This window comes from Macaca nemestrina, chromosome 2, assembly GCF_043159975.1.
Source record: "Macaca nemestrina isolate mMacNem1 chromosome 2, mMacNem.hap1, whole genome shotgun sequence".
In the NCBI taxonomy this organism is placed as follows: Eukaryota; Metazoa; Chordata; class Mammalia; order Primates; family Cercopithecidae; genus Macaca; species Macaca nemestrina.
Genome location: NC_092126.1, coordinates 195,855,522 through 195,876,140, shown reverse-complemented (window position 1 = coordinate 195,876,140; position 20,619 = coordinate 195,855,522). Strand labels below are relative to the sequence as shown.

The 20,619-nt window shown below is 34.2% G+C and overlaps 1 long non-coding RNA gene across 2 annotated transcripts; it reads left to right on the top strand.

The window, feature by feature from the left end:
- Nucleotides 1–3,950: 3,950 nt before the first annotated feature.
- LOC105485520 (uncharacterized) lies at nucleotides 3,951–19,090 on the top strand. 2 transcript variants are annotated; one of them, XR_989618.2, is made up of 4 exons: nucleotides 3,951–4,002; nucleotides 6,118–6,197; nucleotides 15,703–15,796; nucleotides 16,643–19,090. It is a non-coding gene; the product is annotated as an uncharacterized lncRNA (long non-coding RNA). The 2 variants fall into 2 exon arrangements; XR_989619.2 differs by having other exon boundaries at nucleotides 3,984–4,057.
- Nucleotides 19,091–20,619: the final 1,529 nt, after the last annotated feature.

Genomic DNA, 20,619 nt, shown 5'->3' with positions numbered 1-20,619 from the left:
TTCCTAAGGTCAGAACAGAGAATAGTGGACAAAGAGTTTGCAAGAGGACTTGAAACTGTCTAACTAAGAAAGTTACTCTTCCAACACTATGTTGAATAGGAGTGGTGAGAGAGGGCATCCCTGTCTTGTGACAGTTTTTCAAGGGGAATGCTTCCAGTTTTTGCCCATTCAGTATGATATTCACTGTGGGTTTGTCATAAATAGCTCTTATTATTTTGAGATACGTTCCATCAATACCGAATTTATTGAGAATTTTTAGCATGAAGAGCTGTTGAATTTTGTCAAAGGCCTTTTCTGCATCTATTGAGATAATCATGTGGTTTTTGTCTTTGTTTCTGTTTATATGCTGGATCGTGTTTATTGATTTGCATATATTGAAGCAGCCTTGCATCCCAGGGATGAAGCCCACTTGATCATGGTGGATAAGCTTTTTGATGTGCTGCTGGATTCGGTTTGCCAGTATTTTATTGAGGATTTTTGCGTTGATGTTCATCAGGGATATGGGTCTAAAATTCTCTTTTTCTGTTGCGTCTCTGCCAGGCTTTGGTATCAGGATGATATGAACAGACACTTCTCAAAAAAAGACATTTATGCAGCCAACAGACACATGAAAAAATGCTCATCGTCACTGGCCATCAGAGAAATGCAAATCAAAACCGCAATGAGATACCATCTCACACCAGTTAGAATGGCAATCATTAAAAAGTCAGGAAACAACAGGTGCTGGAGAGGCTGTGGAGAAATAGGAACACTTTTACACTGTTGATGGGACTGTAAACTAGTTCAACCATTGTGGAAGACAGTATGGCGATTCCTCAAGGATCTAGAACTAGAAATACCATTTGACCCAGCCATCCCATTATGGGGTATATACCCAAAGGATTATAAATCATGCTGCTATAAAGACACATGCACATGTATGTTTATTGTGGCACTATTCACAATAGCAGAAACTTGGAACCAATCCAATGACAGACTGGATTAAGAAAATGTGGCACATATACACCATGGAATACTATGCAGCAATAAAAAAGGATGAGTTCATGTCCTTTGTAGGGACATGGATGCAGCTGGAAACCATCATTCTCAGCAAACTATCACAAGAACAGAAAACCAAACACCTCATGTTCTCACTCATAGGTGGGAATTGAACAATGAGAATACTTGGACACAGGAAGGGGAACATCACACACTGGGGCGTGTTGTAGGGTGGTGGGAGTGGGGAGGGATAGCATTAGGAGATATACCTAATGTAAAAGACGAGCTAACGGCTGCAGCACACCAACATGGCACATGTATACATATGTAACAAACCTGCATGTTGTGCACATGTACTCTAGAACATAAAGTATAATAAAAAATAAAATAAAAGAAAGTTACTCTGTCCTACTTCCAAAAAGAAAAAAAAGTCTGGTAGCAATAAACTAATAAATGAGGAATTTTTGAATAGTTACTTTAGAAGTGGTTTTGTACTGGTGAGTTTTTATTGGCCTTTTGCTAAAAGTTTTCTCTTAAAAACATTTTCTGCAACATTTAATGATTTAAAGTTTTTAAATCATGAATAAATATAAAAATATAAATAGACTCATAAATATATAAAAGCTAGATAGACAAAGAAATTATAGTCCCTTCAAACTCAACATGTTTAAATAGAACTTTTTCTGTTCTTCCAAAATAATAATTCTCCTTTGTCCCCACATCTGATCTATTAACACATTTTGACACTCTGCTAAAAAAGTTATTGAATCCATCTGCTCTTCCCAAACCCCACATTTTTTCCTGATTGTAAAAGTTCATTATATATTGTATATATTATACATGTGTATATGTTACATTATATATTTTATATCTTCAGCTATAATGGTAGAATTTCTGGCCCTAATTATTTGTCAGTCTCCCAATTCTTTTTTCACTTCCCATCTTATTCTTTTCCCACTCAGCCCTCACAGTGATTTAAGAACACGTTCTGAGTATGCCCCTTTCTCTGCTTATAACTCCACAATGATGTCTGTCTCCCTTCAGAACAAAGTCCAGCTTCCTTGTCAAGCATTAGAAGGGCCTTAAGTTCCTTAACGCCCCGGATTCATCCTCAAAGTTTTAGGGGAAAGCAAGTTTGAGAGGCTCTGTCTCATTAGCCTGACCCAACCAATACTGTTATGTAGAAAATGGCCACTTAATCATTCTATGTAAAGGGTGAAGCAAATACATTCTCAAGGTTTTCTTTCCAAACATACGGATGCTCCTAAATTCTTCATTTGAGCCCTCCAATACAAATGAGGGTTTACCTCAATGAGCACACACACTTACACACACTATCACCCTATGCTCCAATTGCAATGTGTTTATTTTGTTTCTCATATTTTGACATTTTCCCCCTTTGGGAGTTAGCTCACAAGTTACTTCTGATCAGAACACTTTGCCGCTGTTACCTTTGTTTTACTGTCCCGCCCCCCTTCAAATTCTGTGGATACATCTAACTTACTATTTGTAACTCAGCCTAGCAATCACTTTATCCTATTTGCGGAAGAAAGAACTACCATAAAAGGCCTCTCTCTTCTGTTAATTTGGGAGCTCACTGAGAGTTAATGAGATTTATGTCTTTATATTTTCAGTATTCACAACTGTATTTGAAAATAAAGTTATCTTGATATTAGTGAGAATTTATCATTTTTGAATATAAAATTATTTTCACTTTTTAAATGTATGATTATTAACACATTTCTTGGGGGGAAATAAAATAATCACGCTTTTAAATTTCTGATGTAACCTGTCCAATTTGACATTCAAATACAGGATAATGTGCCTCTGTGTTTTTCTCCTAACACTCATCAATCATCATTAATCTTTGACATCTTCTGAGTTAATAATAATCAAGAATCATCCCTCTTTTATTTTGGCTCACATCATTTTCGTTTCTTTTTGAAATGTAAATATGTACCATCATAAAACAGAAAAGATTAGAAATAAAAATATCAGATAATTGCCATTCAAAAGTGTTGTCACTAAATACAGAAGAGATTTTTGTTTTTGTCACTGTGAAAAGGATCCAAATATAAAATGGAAAAAAGCTATCTTTGATGCTCTTTCTTGATCTCTTTTTGTGTTTATATTTTTTGGAATATTTTTCTAACTGTATTTGGCACTAGCAAAAGTTAATCTAACATTAGCCTGCTTTCAACAACAGCCAAAAAATTAACTGATAGCAAAGAGGTTGATCTTTCTGACAAAGATAGAGTGTAATATTTACACCTTTGCCTTCTATTCCACAGAAGTTGGGTACAATTGTAATTGTTGCAAAAAAGAGTGATAGTGGGTTTGAAAATTATTTAAGCTTTTAGAGAAAGTTTATTTTTAAAATGCCAAATTTCCTGCACCTAACAATAGCAATATTTTATTACATTATTTAAATAATTATTATTTATTAAATAAACAAGTGTTATTAAAGAAACTTAAATAGAAATACAAATAATATAGTTATTGGTTGCAGAAAAATTTAGCACATCCTATATATGTGGAACAAAGTCTTTTAAACAAAATCATGGTGTGTACATACTACATTTTATTTCACTTTGTGTGTGTGTCTGTGTGTGTGTGTGTGTGTCTGTGTGTATATTCAAAATGTCCTTTTATGGCAAGTTCTACATTACCTAGCTTTCGCATACCACATTCTGATGCATCATACACAGTTCTTGGGTGGGGGTGGGGGGGTACTTTTGAAGTATAAAAAGCATTTAAAGAAATGTTTTTGTTTTGTTTTAGAGATAGAATTTCTCTCTACCACCTAGGCTGAAGTGTAGTAGTGCAATTATAGCTCATTGCAGCCTTGAACTTCTGGAATCCAGTCATCCACCGACCTTGGCATCCCAAATATCTTTGATGAAAGGCCTGTGTCACCATGTTTAGCTAATATTTCAAGCTATTTTTAGAGATAAGAACTCACTCTCTTGCCCAGCTTGGTTGTGAGCTGTTGACCTTCACCAATCCTTCTGCCTGGACGTCCAAGTAAGAAAGTTTGTAAGAGTTTGAATGTAAATCCTTTGAATGTAAATCCTTCTAGGTTTGTTTCTCACTTTCTCTAATATTAATGATTAATGTGTTTCTAGTCACAACTTTTGTTAGTTATTCTCTTGAATCTCACACCATATTTGTAATTATGTATATATATGTTTGTAATTATGTATATGTATTTGTAAATATGTATATATCCATAATTATGTATATATCCATATATATGTATATAATATATATATACACACACACACATAATTACTAGCTGATATGGCATAAACAGTTTTAGGATTAATGCTTTTTACCTGTTGAAAACCAGAGTACATAGGAGGCAGGAGATTCCTAATGTACATTTAGGGTGCCATAGACATCAGTCAGTATATGCCACAGTGGGAAACAAGAACGTTAGATAATCTGGAAAGACTGCTAAGTGGACATTCTTTACGTGACTTTTTACTGTTTCAATGTCTGTAAGTAAAAGTAGTTAGATTACTTAAACTGTTTTCAAATCTCACCAAACATTTTGCATGTTTTATGTATAAGATGCATCAAATATACAAATTAAAATTCTCATTATTATTGCTGAAATCAGACATCCCAAGAATTTGTATACATTCTATAAATTAGAAAAAATAATTACAATGTTTAATGTGTTATGAACTGAATATTTTTGTTATTAATAACAAAAACCACAGTTTATTAAAATATTTAAGGACGCCTTTTACGTATTTTCCAAGAAATTTCAATGTGTGACAAAATGAAATCTAAACCTTAAACATGATGGTTATCACAATAATGCTTTACTATTAATTTTATTAATAAAAACAATCACTGACACCAATAGTCAAGCAGTAGATCACTCACTCCTGAATTAATGCATGCACATCCTTCTGTTATAATATGTATTTTACATGAATCCCACCTGCTTTTAGTGTAATTAATCAAAAGTGGGGTTATGTCTTCTCCATTATTGTATTCCAACTGTAAATAATAGAGTCAGTTATATAATAGGCATTTGATATACATTTGCTGATTCAATAGATGTATTCATTTACTTTGACATATATCAAATACTTTAGAAGATCCTTTTGAAGCTTAAAAGTTTGGAAATATATGAAAAGAAATTAAAGTTTATTTTCTTGCAAATTATAACTAAAATTATCTTCCTCTTTCATATAATTTACTTTATGATCGTATTAAGCAAATAGCTTAGCCTTTGTATCTCAGTTTCTTTTGTAAAATGAGATATTGGACTAGGTAATTTTTATGACTATTTATATCTGCAACATTCTATAATAACAAATACAAAACACTCTTTTCTCAGCATTTCACACTTGCAATAATTTACAGGAGTTTATATAACTTTTAGTTTTGGTTTCCTCTCTGAGTGCCTGAAGACATGGAATCCTCTGTATTCTACTAGATTCTCTTAGTCCTGCTATAGAAAGAACAATTCAGTAAGAACCTTCTTAAAAGCTAAAAAGAAAAAAAAATGTATGTGCAATGTGGAATCTCAATATTCTAGGAAAAAAAAAAAAAGAGAGAAGCTCTTAGCAGGAGAATAAATAGGGAACAAAAAGTTTTTTAAAAAAAATGTGAATACAGTCCCAGGGAGATGAATCAAAGTGGCTCACACAAAGACATAGCACTGATCACATTAATCAATTAGAAAAAGTTTATGGAAAAGACGTCACAATTCTCATAACAAAGGTAAGAGTTGAGAAAAGGCTTCAAGAAAATACGTGGATATTGGTTGAACTCCCAGAGGGCACAAGACAGCCAAATATGGAAGTTTTTACAAAACAAAGAAATAAAAGCAAACACTGTCTGAAAGATTTCACTATATACTGACCCAAACTTCCCACCTTGAAAGTTTCGTTAGAACACCAATAGCTAAATGGTGGGAAAGGGCCATTGTATTAAGCTAACTCCCTTAGGAAAGATAAGACTACTGGGGCTGATAAAAGTTCTTACAAGCATACCATATTTAGTTTCTAATAAGAGCTATGTAGAACTATTCAACAGGATTTTGAAATACATACCATGTTCTTGAAATTTGAGGAGTAAAAATATTTTTCTAAATTAATGAATATATTGCTCTATTCTCAGGCCTAACAATGCCTTGAAATCCATGGAATTTAAAAATGGAGGATAACACCTCTGATTTCACAACATTAAAGAAAGAAAAGGTAAAACAAGATTGATATATCTAAAGTATATGTTCAGTTTATTTTAAAAATCCAGACAGGAAACCACGAGGGGATATATAAAAACAGACCTATTTTAATATAGATGGATGAAGACAGGCATTCAGAGATAAGAAAAGATTTAGTAAAACTCGAGGGAATATCATGTCTGTCTGTACTTTTAAAAGTGTGCAATATGTCCCTTTTCTAAATTTACAGAGTTCTTGTTGTTTAAAGAGTCGGAAAATAATTTTACTTGGCATCAAAATTGAATGTACTATAATTTCATAGGAAAGGAAGGAGAAAAAAGAAAGAGAGAGAGGGAGGTTTCATCAAAGATTCACATAGGTCTCCTGTGAGAAGCAGACAAAAGTGTTGCAGATCCCCTGTAAAAGAAGATCTATACTTCAGAAGGAATGCCCATAGTGTAAAATCTAAAAGGTGTTCTTATATTTTCCCACACTGGTCCTACAGACATATATTTAAATCTTATAAGAGATGCTGATTTAAGTCTTCAGTTTATTCAGTCCATACATAATGTTTTGTCACAAATATTCAGTAAAATGCAAGGTATAGCAGTATGTTCTTTAATGAGACTTAGAATTTATTTTGCATTGGAACCTTAAGCTTAAAGTGTTAACTTCTGTAACATTAAAAAATTGCAACTTTCTATAATATAATAGATAATGTAAAGATCAATGCAAAATTACATAGATTTTGCATTTCATACTGGGAATAGTATACAAAGTAAAACCAACTGATTCTCAGCACATGACCCCAATTATAAAAAGTTTGAACACCCTCTACATTTGAAAAAGGAAAGAATTATAGGCATCTATTTACATTGTGTAATGAATGATGAATAGTAGAATTAAGTCATAGAGCTACAATTAAGTTGTCTTCAGATAATATGGCAAATACAAATTATAAAAGGAATAATAAATTGGCCTATGGCTTTCACTCCATATGAATAGTTAGCTATCAAGTGTCATGAAAATGCCAAACATTTCTTAAAATACAACTCATTTTAATGTAATGAATGAATACATTATTATGCACTTTTTAGAAGGTAGGAGAAGGGCAGTATATCTATACAAAGAAAGAATATGACACAGACTAGTTTTTTAAAAATCCGACAACGCTTTAATTGAATTTGTACTCAATTTTTTTTAATTTGTGAAATAGAATCATTTGAGTTTACAGCTATATACTTCATAGATACATTTTTTAAAGTTGAAACACATTTTAAATAGCAAAAGAACAGATATAAGAAAAATAAATAATTTACTGTTAAATCTTGTTTTTTTTAATCATACCACAATTCCTTAAAAAATGATTTAACACATTAAAGTAATACATGCTCCTTTCTTGTTGCTGTTCATTAAATAATTTTCAGGTTTTCATCTGTTAAGTACCACTAACTTTTTCATAATTTTGCAAACAATTATATGATAACTAAGACAGAATTTTCTACCAGACAATATTTAGCTTTACAATGTGATCAAACAACTTATAGCTTGCGTAACTCATTTTGCTTAAGAAATTATTAGTTGAACTGTGATGTTCCAAGGTAATATAAAAATGTTACAAACCAAAGAAAAAAGTAAATAATGGTAATCATATCTTTTTACATACCTATGAAGTTAGATTTTCTCATTTAAACACTCCAGAGAACCCTCTCAGAGCACACAATAACTATGTTCTCATTAAATTAATTGTCCAGTACTTCCTAGTTTGAATACATTTTATATAGGTGATATTCCATCACCATTCTCCATCATTCAGTTATCCATATTTCATCATATTTCATACAGTTTTTTATTTTTATACTATATTTTTTATTTTATACTATAATTCTATGCATTGTATAGCTTCAATAAAGATTATTCCATTCACCTATCAAATATTTACACTAAACCTACATATAATTGTTTGATTATTTACAGAGCAGCTGCAATCATTTAACCTAGCTACTAAAAGAACAATTTGACTAAATGTCTACATTCTTGCTATTTCCCCTTTGGGGTTATGCTTGTAGCAATATGGAAAGGTAAAAAGGGACTGCGAGAAATTAAATCATTTATAAAAATAGAAAATTATTTTATGATAACCATAAGGGCATTGGGTAGTGTATGTGTACTCCTGTGTTTGTATCTCTATATGCTCTGTTTTCCCTACCCTCCTCCCCTTCTTTCTCGTCTCCTTCCCTTACCTTCATTTCCCCCTGTATCTTTCTCTCTTTCTCTCACCATCCAATATTCATTTATCCACCCATTTATTTATACATCAATGCATCAGCTACATGTCTGCATCTGTGTGTGTGTGTGTGTGTGTGTGTGTGTGTGTGTGTGTGTGTGTATGTATCTACCTATACTTACTGGTCTATGTTTATCTATCTATCTATCATCTATCTGTCTTTCTGTCTATCTATCTCTCCATTCTCTTCCTAAATATCTGGAAATCATTATATTGTTATGAAAAATCCAAAACTTTAGTTAATAAATCTAAACTTATTTCCAACCCAACTTAGAAATTTACTTAAATGTAAGGCTTGACTCTGGAGGTCATCAACATCAGTTAGTGTTTATCTAGAGAAAATTTCTCAGTACGTTATTTTTACAATAGAGACTCAAATGTGCATGGACCCCAAACCACTGCCACGTCTAAAATGTTAAAAATTCTAGTATTAACTACCCAGTCAGTATTTGCCTTTCTAGAGTTGTCTTATATCCACTGTTATAACAATTTGTTTCAATCCGGAACAACAGTAACAAAAAGCTATTATCTTGCCATTTATACTTCTCTAAAACTTAAAAAAAATCTATAATTGTCCCTCTCTCCATTCTGATTATTTTACACGTTTGCTGAAGAAAGTAAGCTATACCTTCTGTTGAGCTATAATTTTACTAAGTAGTCCTTCACACTTTCATTCAACATGTTGCTCTGTCACCTGAAATTTCATTAAACTGATGTTAACTCTGATGTGTTGATCTGATTCTGTCCCCTCACCCCCAAGATACCTTCAGAGGTGGTGTAGGTTTCCATCAGGAAGCACATAAATGGTGACCATTATATTTTATATTCTGGAATGAAATAAGGAACTTAACTGCCCAGATTCATTATTTCATTATGGAATGCAAAATGTTGAATTTCTAATTCTAGCATTTTTTTTTTTTAACTGGAACACCGTTAAGAGCAATGTCCCCTTAAGAATTATTTGGCTATTCTGAGGCAGAGTTTCTACATGGAAAGCAGAGTAAAAGGTCGATTATTTTTCTTCATTGGCCAGTACAAACATGTGTTGCTTAATGATGGGGATGTGTTCTGAGGAGTGCATCATTAGGCAATTTTGTCATGTGCACATCCTAGACTGTATTTTCACAAACCTAGCTGGTACAGCATGTTATAAACCTAGTCTATATGGGATAGCCTATTACTTCTAGGCTACAAACCTGTACAGCATGTTATGGTACTGAATACTGTAGGCAACTGTAACACAATGGTAATTATTTGTGAACCAAAACATACCTAAACATAAAAAAGTTACAGTAAAAATATGGTACAAAAGATTAAAAATGGTGCACCAATATAGGGCACTTATCATAATTGAAACTTACAGGACTAGATGTTGCCCTGGGTGAGTCAGTGAGTAAATGTGAAGGTCCAGGACATTACCATGTACTACCGTAGACTTTATATAAACATTGTACATTTGGGCTACACTAAATTTATTTTAAAAATTTATTTTCTTGATAATAATTTAGCCGTAGTTTACTGTAACATTTCACTTTACAAACATTTTCATTTTAAAACTTTTTGACTCCTGTAATAATGCTTAGCTTAGAACACAAATACATCATACTGCCATACAAAATTATTTATTTTTATATTCAGAATCTCTAAGCTTTAGGCAATGTTTAATGTTTTCAACTTTATAAACATTTAGTTAAAAACTAAGACATAAACACACATAGTAGCCTAGCCCTGCGCCGGGTCAGAGTAATAAATGTCGTTTTCTTCTATCTCCATGTCTTGTCCCACTGGAAGTTCTTCAGGTGCAGTAATATGCATGGAGCTGTCATTTCCTATGATAACAATGATTCCTCTAAAACACCTCCTGAAGGACCTGCCGAGGCTATTTTAAAGTTTTTAACAATTATGTAGAATTACTACATGAAAATAATAACAAGACACTTAGTATAGTAAATACATAAACCAGTAACATGCTTGTTTACTATCATTATCAAGTTTCATGTACCATGCATAACTGTACATGCGTACTTTTATACAAGTGGCAGTGCAGTAAGTGTGTTTACACCAGCATCACCACAAACACATCTGTAAAGCATTACACTATCACTTTACAAAGGCTACGACATCATTGGGTGATAGAAATTTTTTAGCTCCCTTATAATTTTATGGGACCACTGTGGTGTGTACAGTTTGTCTTTGACCAAAACGTTGTTATGCGGCACATGACTGTATTTAGAATACAGAGCTGTTCTCCTTACACGCATTTTTGACTAACATAATCTCCTGGATTCAAATATATTTAATGTTTCAATACTTTATGACGGTGATGCTTATTGATGCTCCTATGTTGTCCTATATCTGGGCAATGGGAGCAAATGCAGGATAGCTTTTAAGTGTCTTGACATGACCTTTAATCTTTGACAATTTTCTTATTTCTGGTATGATAAAATATTTGTATTATTTTTATCATATAACTGGAATCAGCTATTTCTTCTAGAAATCTTCATCCTTACTAGTGAGAAAATCAGAGGACATTAATCTCACTGCTATTAAATTCATCATAATTTCTATTCTCTTTCAGGACATAAACCTAAAAAAGACACATATATATATATATTTTAGTGATAAAATATATACATTCATTCTGTTTTTTCTAGATCATATCTAAGCTTCTGGATTTTCTCTTATTTGATTTTGTATGTCCGTGCCATTGATACTTACAACCTTGATTAATAACAAAGTTGTCTTAATTAATGGCTTGCTTTAACCTACGTGCCAGTTTCAGGAAACAATACCAGCACTACTAATAACAATATGATTAGAAAACAACAGGGTTCTTTTGTGTTGTTGTTTTGGTTTTTGTTTGTTTGTGTGTTTACTTTTTTGAGACAGAGTTTCACTCTTGTTGCCCAGGTTGGAGTGTAATGGTGCAACCACAGCTCAACGCAACCACTGCCTCCTGGGTTCAAGTGATTCTCCTGCCTCAGCCTCTCTATTAGCTAGGATTACAGGCGTGTGCTATCATGCCCAGCTAATTTTGTGTTTTTAGTAGAGACGGGGTTTCTCCATGTTGGTCAGGCTGGTCTCAAACTCCTGACTTCAGGTGATCCATCCACCTTGGCCTCGCAAAGTGCTGGGATTACAGGCATGAGCCACCGGGCCTGGCCAAAACAGGTTTTTTGTTTGTTTGTATGTTTGTTTTTAATCTTCTTCTTCTTTTTAAGACATATTCCATCAATCAGATTAGTATTTCAAAATCACTGAGATAAAGACTCTCTACTGCACTATGAAAACAACTTGCTACAGTTAAACTTGTATTTTGCTCCATTTTTAAAGATTTAATTTTTTAATATATTTTGTTTTATAATTATAGAATGCATGTTCATATGTCTAAAGTTAATTCCATAAAAGTCCACCTTTTTTTTTTTTTTTTCCCGATACAGAGGACAGAGTCTCGCTGTGTTGCAGAGGCTGGAGGGCAGTGGTACGATCTCAGCTCACTGCAACCTCCACATTCAGGGTTCAAACGATTCTCATGCCTCAGCCTCCCGAGTAACTGGGATTACAGGTGCCTGCCATCACGCCTGGCTAATTTTTGTATTTTTTATAGAGACAGAGTTTCACCATGTTGGCCAGACCTGTCTTGAACTCTCTACCTCACATAATCCTCCCACCTCGGCCTCTCAAAGTGCTGGGATTTCCTGCATGAGCCTCCATGCCCAGCCTTTATTTATTTATTTTTCTTCTTGCTCTGTTTAAGTTGCTTTTTTTTTTCTCTTTTCCTCTCTCTCTGTCTCTCTCTCTCTCTCTCTCTGTCTCTCTCTCTCTCACACACACACACACAATTCTATTTGAATTTTGATTTATCCTTTTATTTTGATTTGTTTGCAGATTTGTTTTTAAATAAAACACACACACATTTATGCATGTATTATCTCATCCATCCATTCTTTGATAAATGAAAACACACCGGTAACAATAGTATCCACTTCACTTTATACTTTATCCCAGAAATTTGTTACATATATAGCTTGTCTTCATTCTTTTCTAAACTCCAGAGTATTACAGTGGGCGAATATACTATAGTTTATTCAATTAATCTTTATTAAAGGATTTTTGGATTTTAGACAGTTCTTCACTATTGGTTTAAAGTTGTTCTTTCTTGGTTTTATTTACTGTATGTTTACTTTCTTTGTAATTTTTGTTTTATTAATCTATTTTCCTGATCTATCAATTTTTTCTTATAGCTATGTTTGTTATCCCATAATTTTCAGGTGTTTAGTTTTTATAATTACTTCCAAGATGTTCTAAAATTTCAGCCTATATTTTCCATTAGACAGAATAGTCAATGAATAACTTGGTTACAATGTTTGTTATTTTAATGTCTTTTGATAAGCAGATATTTTTACATTTCTAATGATTCATCTATTTCGTTATTTTAAATTATATTCTTTCTCTTTCTTTCTAGTAAACATTAGCTTAATCTCAAATCACAAAATAATTCTCTTATGTTTTCTCCCAAACATTTTTTACTTTTCTGTTCAGGTGTATTATCCATCTCAAGTTAATGTTGTGTTTGATACAAGTCAATAATTAGGCACTTTTTTGTCTCCACATATATGGATATCCAGTTTTTCTGAGATCATTTGTTTGAAGACTTTCCTTTCCCACACTGACTATATTTAATACTTTACTTTTTAAAATATATTTTCCATTTTTTGAAAATCAGATGACTGTGTAGGTATTAGTCTATTTCTGTGCTAGTGTGTGTGTGTGTGTGTGTGTGTGTGTGTGTGTGTTTCTATGTGTTGGTTCTTATGCCAATACTGGTAGTGATAGGAGGCAGACGAATTCCTAGGCAGACAGCGAGGAGTCCCCAGTGGAACTCAACCTTCAAGCCAAGGACAGTCTGAAGCATGAACACCAAACTAGCAATTCCAGATCGAGTCCATAGACCAGAGTGAAAACTTCCTTTTTTTGTTCAGTGTGCTCAGCCCCTGATTGGTCCCAGGCCAAGCCTTCACTTCAGCCCCTGATTTGTTCTCCACATCACCATACCTCTTTCTGAATGGTACCTTTTCCAAGCCCACCCAGAAATCAATCAGCACGAATCTCCCCATTCTAAATCCATAAAAACCTGGATTCAGTCTCACAGCTGACAACTCACTTTCAGGATCCCTCTCACTGCTGAGAGCTTTCTCTCTGTCCCTCAGTAAAATTATACTCTGCCTTACTCACACTCTAGTGACCATGTAACTCATTCCAGTTGGTTGTGAGACAAGAACTTGGAACTTTCCGAACTGCGGGAATGAAAGAGCAGTAACACTCCCTCCCACCTCCTGAACTTTGAGAAGGAAGAGATTTCTTGGGGACTCATCCAGAATCAGTGGAAGGCTGAGTAAGAGTGACCCTATGACTCTTTACTTTCAATTCCACAGCTGCTTGTCCTCAGATACTTTTCTAGAACAGATGGAGCATTGAGCTTCTGTCAGTTAATTAAGGGTGAATTGTGTGGCTGCTGGTCTACAACACACAGGTAACAGGCTTGCCGGGCAGAACTTTAATAACCCTTCACCTTTAGGTGTTGGGAATGCTGGCATTGTTCCAATCTAGTTTACCTTCATGGAAGTCTTGCCATGCCATAGGATCAGAACAAGGTCCTTAAGGTATCTTGCTGAGGGTACATTCTTGGTGTTACCTGAAGACTCCTGGACCAGCTCCAGTCACCAAAGGTTCATTCGTGTGTTGTTTAAAGGTTTCCAGTCTTTCCCATCATATTTTCTTTTGAGACTGTCATGGCTGCTAACCCGTCCTTATATACAACTTTACGAGCGGTTTTGCTACCCCAAAGAGATAGTATTACTGGGCAGAATGAGTACTTGGCTTAGTCATCAGGAGTGTAACTCAGAACAATGTGGTTTTTATTTATTTCTAGAAAGAAGGGAATACAAAGATTTAAAGAGTTTTTTTTCCTCTGTTGAAGAAACCCACTGGCAAACAATAGGAGGCTATTTTGCCCTAGACAACATTTCATTCTCTGCATTATAGTTGTTTTTCCAACTTGTCAGGAGTCAACACAGTGCAGCAAACAGGGGAGTCAATATATGCAAAAAAAATTGTTCTTTTGGGGCCATTTTGTTAGGCTGGGCCCCCAGTCCTTGCGGACCTCTCTCTGCCTTCTGCCTAAAGAGGATCTGGTCCCTCAGCTTCACACTAACATTTCAGACTCTCTCAATAACTGCAGAATCCCTTGGATAAATTGGAACGGATGGCAAGTGGACTCTTCCCTTTGAGTGCTTAATCTGCCTTATTCCTGAAAATCGAAGTCCCTTGTCTGCTGGTCTTATTAAAATCAGCTTGTGTGGGTCCTACAGCTTGCCCCATTTGTGAATGGAAAAAATCTGCTTGTAATAGGGAAGCAACAGTGCACGTGCCCTGCCAGTTGTTGGCTGCAATTTGATGAGGGCCACTGGGAACTAATTTAATGGATCCATACTCCCTCCTAAGGTACCTCTCTTGTCTTCAGTTAGAATCATTTCTCGGCAGGAGAAGGGGACTGTGTCTGGGAGTCAACCGCTCCAGTTTCCTCAGGTGATATGATCTGGCGCTGTCTATCAACTATCAGTTGAGGGATGTTTTGAAAGATTTAAGGATGCTCCCTCTGTTAGAGTTCCTTGACCAAATCCTATTACTTCAATGTGTTTTCCAAGCTTCAGTCTGGAGCCCTAGAAGGGAAACTAGATCTGAAGGATCCAGAGGCAGTCAACAGTGAAAGGCTAGGGAACAGTGAGGGTAAGGGAACAGTGAGGGTAAGCATGATGATTCCTGCCAATCAGGCATTCCTGCTTCATGGGTGGAGGTCATGCTTGCATCCATGGCATGACATGAATGCCATAAGCCCATCCATGGTGTCAGTACCAGTTACTGAAATTCTAAAGATGCCTTAAATTCAAGATAATAAAGATGGGTAACAAACCACCTGCAGCCAGCAATCCCCTGGAGTGCATCCTGAATCACTGGAACTCCTTTGACCCTCAGACTCTAAAGAAAAATTTTCTTTCATTCTTTTGAAAATGGGCCTGGCTGGATTATAATTTGCAGGATGGGGAAAGTTGGTCTCTGGAGGGAAGTACCAATTTTACTATTATCTTGCAACTGGACCTTTCTGTAGATGTGAAGGCAAATGGTCTGAGGTCCCATAGGTTCAGGCTTTCCTTGGCCTTCAGTGTAATCTAGACCTTTGCTGATGTTGTAGGATTGATCCAGCTCTCCTGGAAGTCATCTCAGGAGTGGCTGCAAGGACAACCCTTTGGACTTTCTGGGACTGGAGCTGGTCCAGGAGCCTTCAGGTAACACCAAGGTGTAGCCTCAGCAAGACACCTTAAGGACCTTATTCTGATCCTATGACATGGCAAGACTTCCATGAATAAAATCTAGATTGGAACAAAGGAACTAGGGAAGCAAACTCCAGAGGTGTCTCCAGTGTGGGAGTGGGCTACCTCTGGTCCTGCTCTTCCTGGTCTATCCAGTCCTCCCTATCCAGGTCCTCTCTAAAGCTTGTTCCTATCCTAGAAATTCTCATTTCAGGTGGGTCCCAGCCTCACTTCTGCCTATGCATGGACTCATCAGCATGCATTTCTCCATTCTAAGACCGTAAAAACCCAAGAATCATTCTTACAGCCACCAACCCACTTATGCTTCCCCTCTCACTGCTGTGAGCTTTCTTTCTGTCACTTCGTAAAATTCTACTCTTTCTGATGTCTGTGTACCTCATTCCTCTCAGTCATGATGATAGTGACAGGAGAGAGAAATTTCTAGGTAGACATGGATTGGCCCCCAGTCAAACCCAACCTTCAAGCCGAAGACAACCTAAAGCCTGAAAACTGAACTGGCAGCTCCAGATAGAGGCCATGACCACAGGGAGAACTTCTATCCCATATTTCCCCTTCCTTGATTGGTTCCTTCTGGATAATGCCTTCTAACCAATCAGATGGTACTTTCTCCAAGACCACCCATGGACCAATAAGCATGAACTCCCCAGTCCTAAGTCTATAAAAACCCTGGACTCAGCCTCACAGACAGCTACCTACTTTCAGAGCCCCTCTTACAGCTAAGAGCTTTCATTCTGTTACTCAATAAAATTATTCTCTGCTTTACTTGCTGGTGTCTGCATACCTCATTTCTCTTGGTTACAGGACAAGACCCCGGAACCCACTGAATGGTAGGAACAAAAAGAGCTGTAACACTCTTTACCACTTGCTGACCTACAGAAGTGAAAAAAGCCACTGTGTGCCACACTCTCCCATTTATCAAACCACAGACAGCAGGAATAAAAAGACTTGTAACACCCTAGCTGAACTACTGGAGTGAAAAACCTACTGGATGCCACTCCCTTCTGCTTACCAAACTATGAGAACAAAAAAGCTGCGACAGTGGGAAAAGAACTTGGAACTTCTCAAACTACAGAAGTGAAAGAGCCTAAACACTCCCTCTCACTCGCCAAACTATGGAAGTGAAGAAGCTACAATACTGTAACACTTCTTCCTGCCCACCAAACTACAAATTACAGAAGTGAAGAAGCTGCAACATTTCCACTGCCTTGATTACTATAGCTTTACAGTAAGTCGTAGAGTTAAGTAGTACACATCCTGCAATTTGTTGTTCCTTTTCAGGAACGTGTTAACTATTCTACATCATCTGTACATTCATATGAGTTTGTCAGTTTTTTACACAATATCTGCCAGGATTAGATTTGGAATTACATTGAATGTTTAAAACAATTTTTCCAAAATGGATAACCTTAATATATTAAATTTACTGATTCACGAAAATCATATACAGCTCCATTTTTTTTCTTCAATGTCTGTCAAGAATATTTTGTAATTTGCAGTTTATACATTACCTACACATTTTATTAAAAGTATCTCTAAGGAGTTTTTGTTTTTTCATGTTAATATTAACTAAATTATTCATTTTTTTCTCTTTTTGTTTCCTTTTAGTGTGCAAAAATAAAATTTCTAAGTTATTATGTAGATTCCTAGAGATTTTATATGTAAATAATGAAGTAATTGATAAGTAGCTTTTTATTTATTTTCCTTACCTTACTGCAACAACCTTTGTTGCAATATTGAACTGAAGTGGTGAGATTAGGGATTCTTGACTTTTTCCAAAATATATTTGGAAAATCTTCAATATTTCACCATTGGATATGATGTCAGTTTTAGATTTACTTACATGCTGTTTACATGGCTTAAACAATTTCTTTATATTCTTAGGATGCTGAGACTGTTTATGTTATTAACATTGTAAATTTGAATAATGCCTTTTCTGCATCTATTGGAATGATCGAGTGCTTTTCTATTCTATTCTATTAATAACAAGAATTAAATAGATTGATTTTAAAATTAATCAGACCTGAGCTAAACATAGGCTACCGTGATATGTGAACATTTTCTATATTGATGGATACGATTTGCCAGTAATTTGTTAATGATTCTTGTGTTTGTGTTTAAGGATGACATCATTGTTTATATGTTCTTTTTCTTTCCTTTTTGGGGGTAATTTTATTATCATAGTTTAGTGTTAGGCATTAGCAAAGAAGTGGGAAAATGTGTTTTTCTTCTCTATTTAAAGGATCATGTAAGACTCTGATGATCTGATTTTTGAGATTTTGATTATATTCACCAATGAAATAATTTTACCTTGGAGGTGTCTTTATGAAATATATGTTATAACTAATAATTTAATTAGTAGCTATAGGCTGTCAAGTTTTCTGTTTTACTTCATGCCTTTTTTGATAGTTGTACTTTTCAAGAAGTGTATTTATTTTATCAACATGTTCAAGTCTATCAAAACAAAGTTGTTATTAATATCCCCTTATTATTTATTTATGTATTATCTGTGGTGATAGTCATGCTTTCAGTCAAAGATGCTGATTTGTGCTTTTTTGGTGTTTTTTAAATTTAATAGCTGAGCTAAAGCACTATCAATTTTGTGGGTATTTTAAAATGACCAACTTTGGCTTTACTAATACTCTATGTTTTTGCCATTGATACCACTTCTGTATTTTGTTCATTCACCCAATTATTATTACTTCATTTCATCTTACTCTTTTTTTAGCTTATTTTGGAACCATAAGCAATTACTTAGGCTTTCATTTTCTTCTTGTATAAAATGTACAGCTATGGATTCATCTCCAACTATTTTTGTGGCAGTATCACACTGTTTTTGGTATGCTCTAATTTCTAGTACAAGGTATTTTTTTGCTGTTTGTGTGCATGTGTGATTCTTCTTTGATCTTGAATCATTTGTAAATGTATTCTTAAACATCCCAGAGTTTGTATTTTTAAATATAGGTTATTGACTACTGACTAAGTATATTTTCTTACAAAACTAATTTTGTATAATATAAGAACTTTTAAGTTATTTAACGTGTTTTAAGTACCATCAAATAGTATATTTTGGTACATGTGACAAGTACAGGTGAAAATAATTCATATTACGAAGTTGTTAAATTCAGTGTTCTATATTACAATTAATTCAAAGTCATTGGGAGGATTTTTTCAAGTCTACGTCATTGTTGGTTTTTTTCTAGTTGCTTTTGTCAGTTTCTGAAAGATAAATTTACTATCACACATTCTGCTTATGATATATTCTACTTCTCTTTCTATGCTTATCAATTTTGTTTTATGTATTTGAAAGCTCTTCTGTACATAAACATTTTCAAGTTTTTTATTTTCTGAATAATCTTGTATTATTATGAAATATTTCTATTTATCTCTTTTCATTATATTTATCATGATATCTACTTTTTTATAGGAATGTAGAAAACATAGCCTATTTATTCTTTTTTTTCCTTTGGCATGATGTTTTTTTCTATATAATTAACTTCAACATATCTATGTCTATTTACTTAAAATATATCATTTGTCAAAGTATTTTTCTCCACTTTGTAAGTAATGCATCATAAACATTAAAGATTAAATATCTTCAATTTAATTAGGGTATTAAATTCATTAATATTTAATGCCAATCAATTAGTTTGAATAGAATCCTAGAATTTTAATTTATGTATATCATCTTATTATTTCTATGCTTGTTTTCTTCCCTTTTTGGGATGACTTGAATTTTTTTTTTTTTTTTTTTTTTTTTTTTTTTTTTTTTTGAGACAGAATCTCACTCTGTTGCCCAGGCTGGAGTGCAGTGGCCAGATCTCGGTGCCCTGCAAGCTCCGCCTCCCGGGTTCCCGCCATTCTCCTGCCTCAGCCTGCCGAGTAGCTGGGACTACAGGCACCGCCACCGCGCCGAGACGAGGTTTCACCATGTTAGCCAGGATGGTCTCGATCTCCTGACGTCGTGTTCCACCCTCCTCGGCCTCCTAAAGTGCTGGGATTACAGGCGTGAGCCACCGCGCCTGGCAACTTGAATATTTTTAGATTTTCATTTTAGGTTATACAATAATTTTTTAGATGAATTTATTTGCATACATTTTTAGTGGATATACTAGGGATTAAAATATAACTCCATCAAGTTTGATAATCTACTAAGAATAACATTTTAATGCCTGATAAAAAATATATAAATCTTGTACTTATACTTAATAATTCATCCCCTTCCAATCTTTCATATTCTAAATGTAAATATTTGTGTATGTATATATACTTATGAAATATATATATCATATACTTATGAGATATATATGAGATATTTATATACTCATATATACTTATGAGATACATAGATATCATAAGTACATAAGTTTTAAGCTCCACAAGGCATTTTTATTCTGCTTTTAAAAACAATATATACATACACATAATATATATCATATATTATATATTATATATCTTACAATCTTATAAGATACATATATCTCATATATACTTAGGAGATATATACATATGTATATATATCTCATAAATACCTACGTTTTAGGCTCCATAAGGCATTTTTATTCTGCCTTTAAACAATCAAATGTTGTTAAAATTATTAAGATAAAAATATATTATTTTATTCACAAATTTGCCTTTAATTTTATTTATTTTTTCAGATTAAAACGTTTCCATTTCATATTATTGTCCTTTATTTTAAGGTCATTCACAGTAAAGGTTTTCTGACAAAAGATTACTTTGTTTCTTTTATCTAAAAATATCTTTATCTCAATTTCATTTTC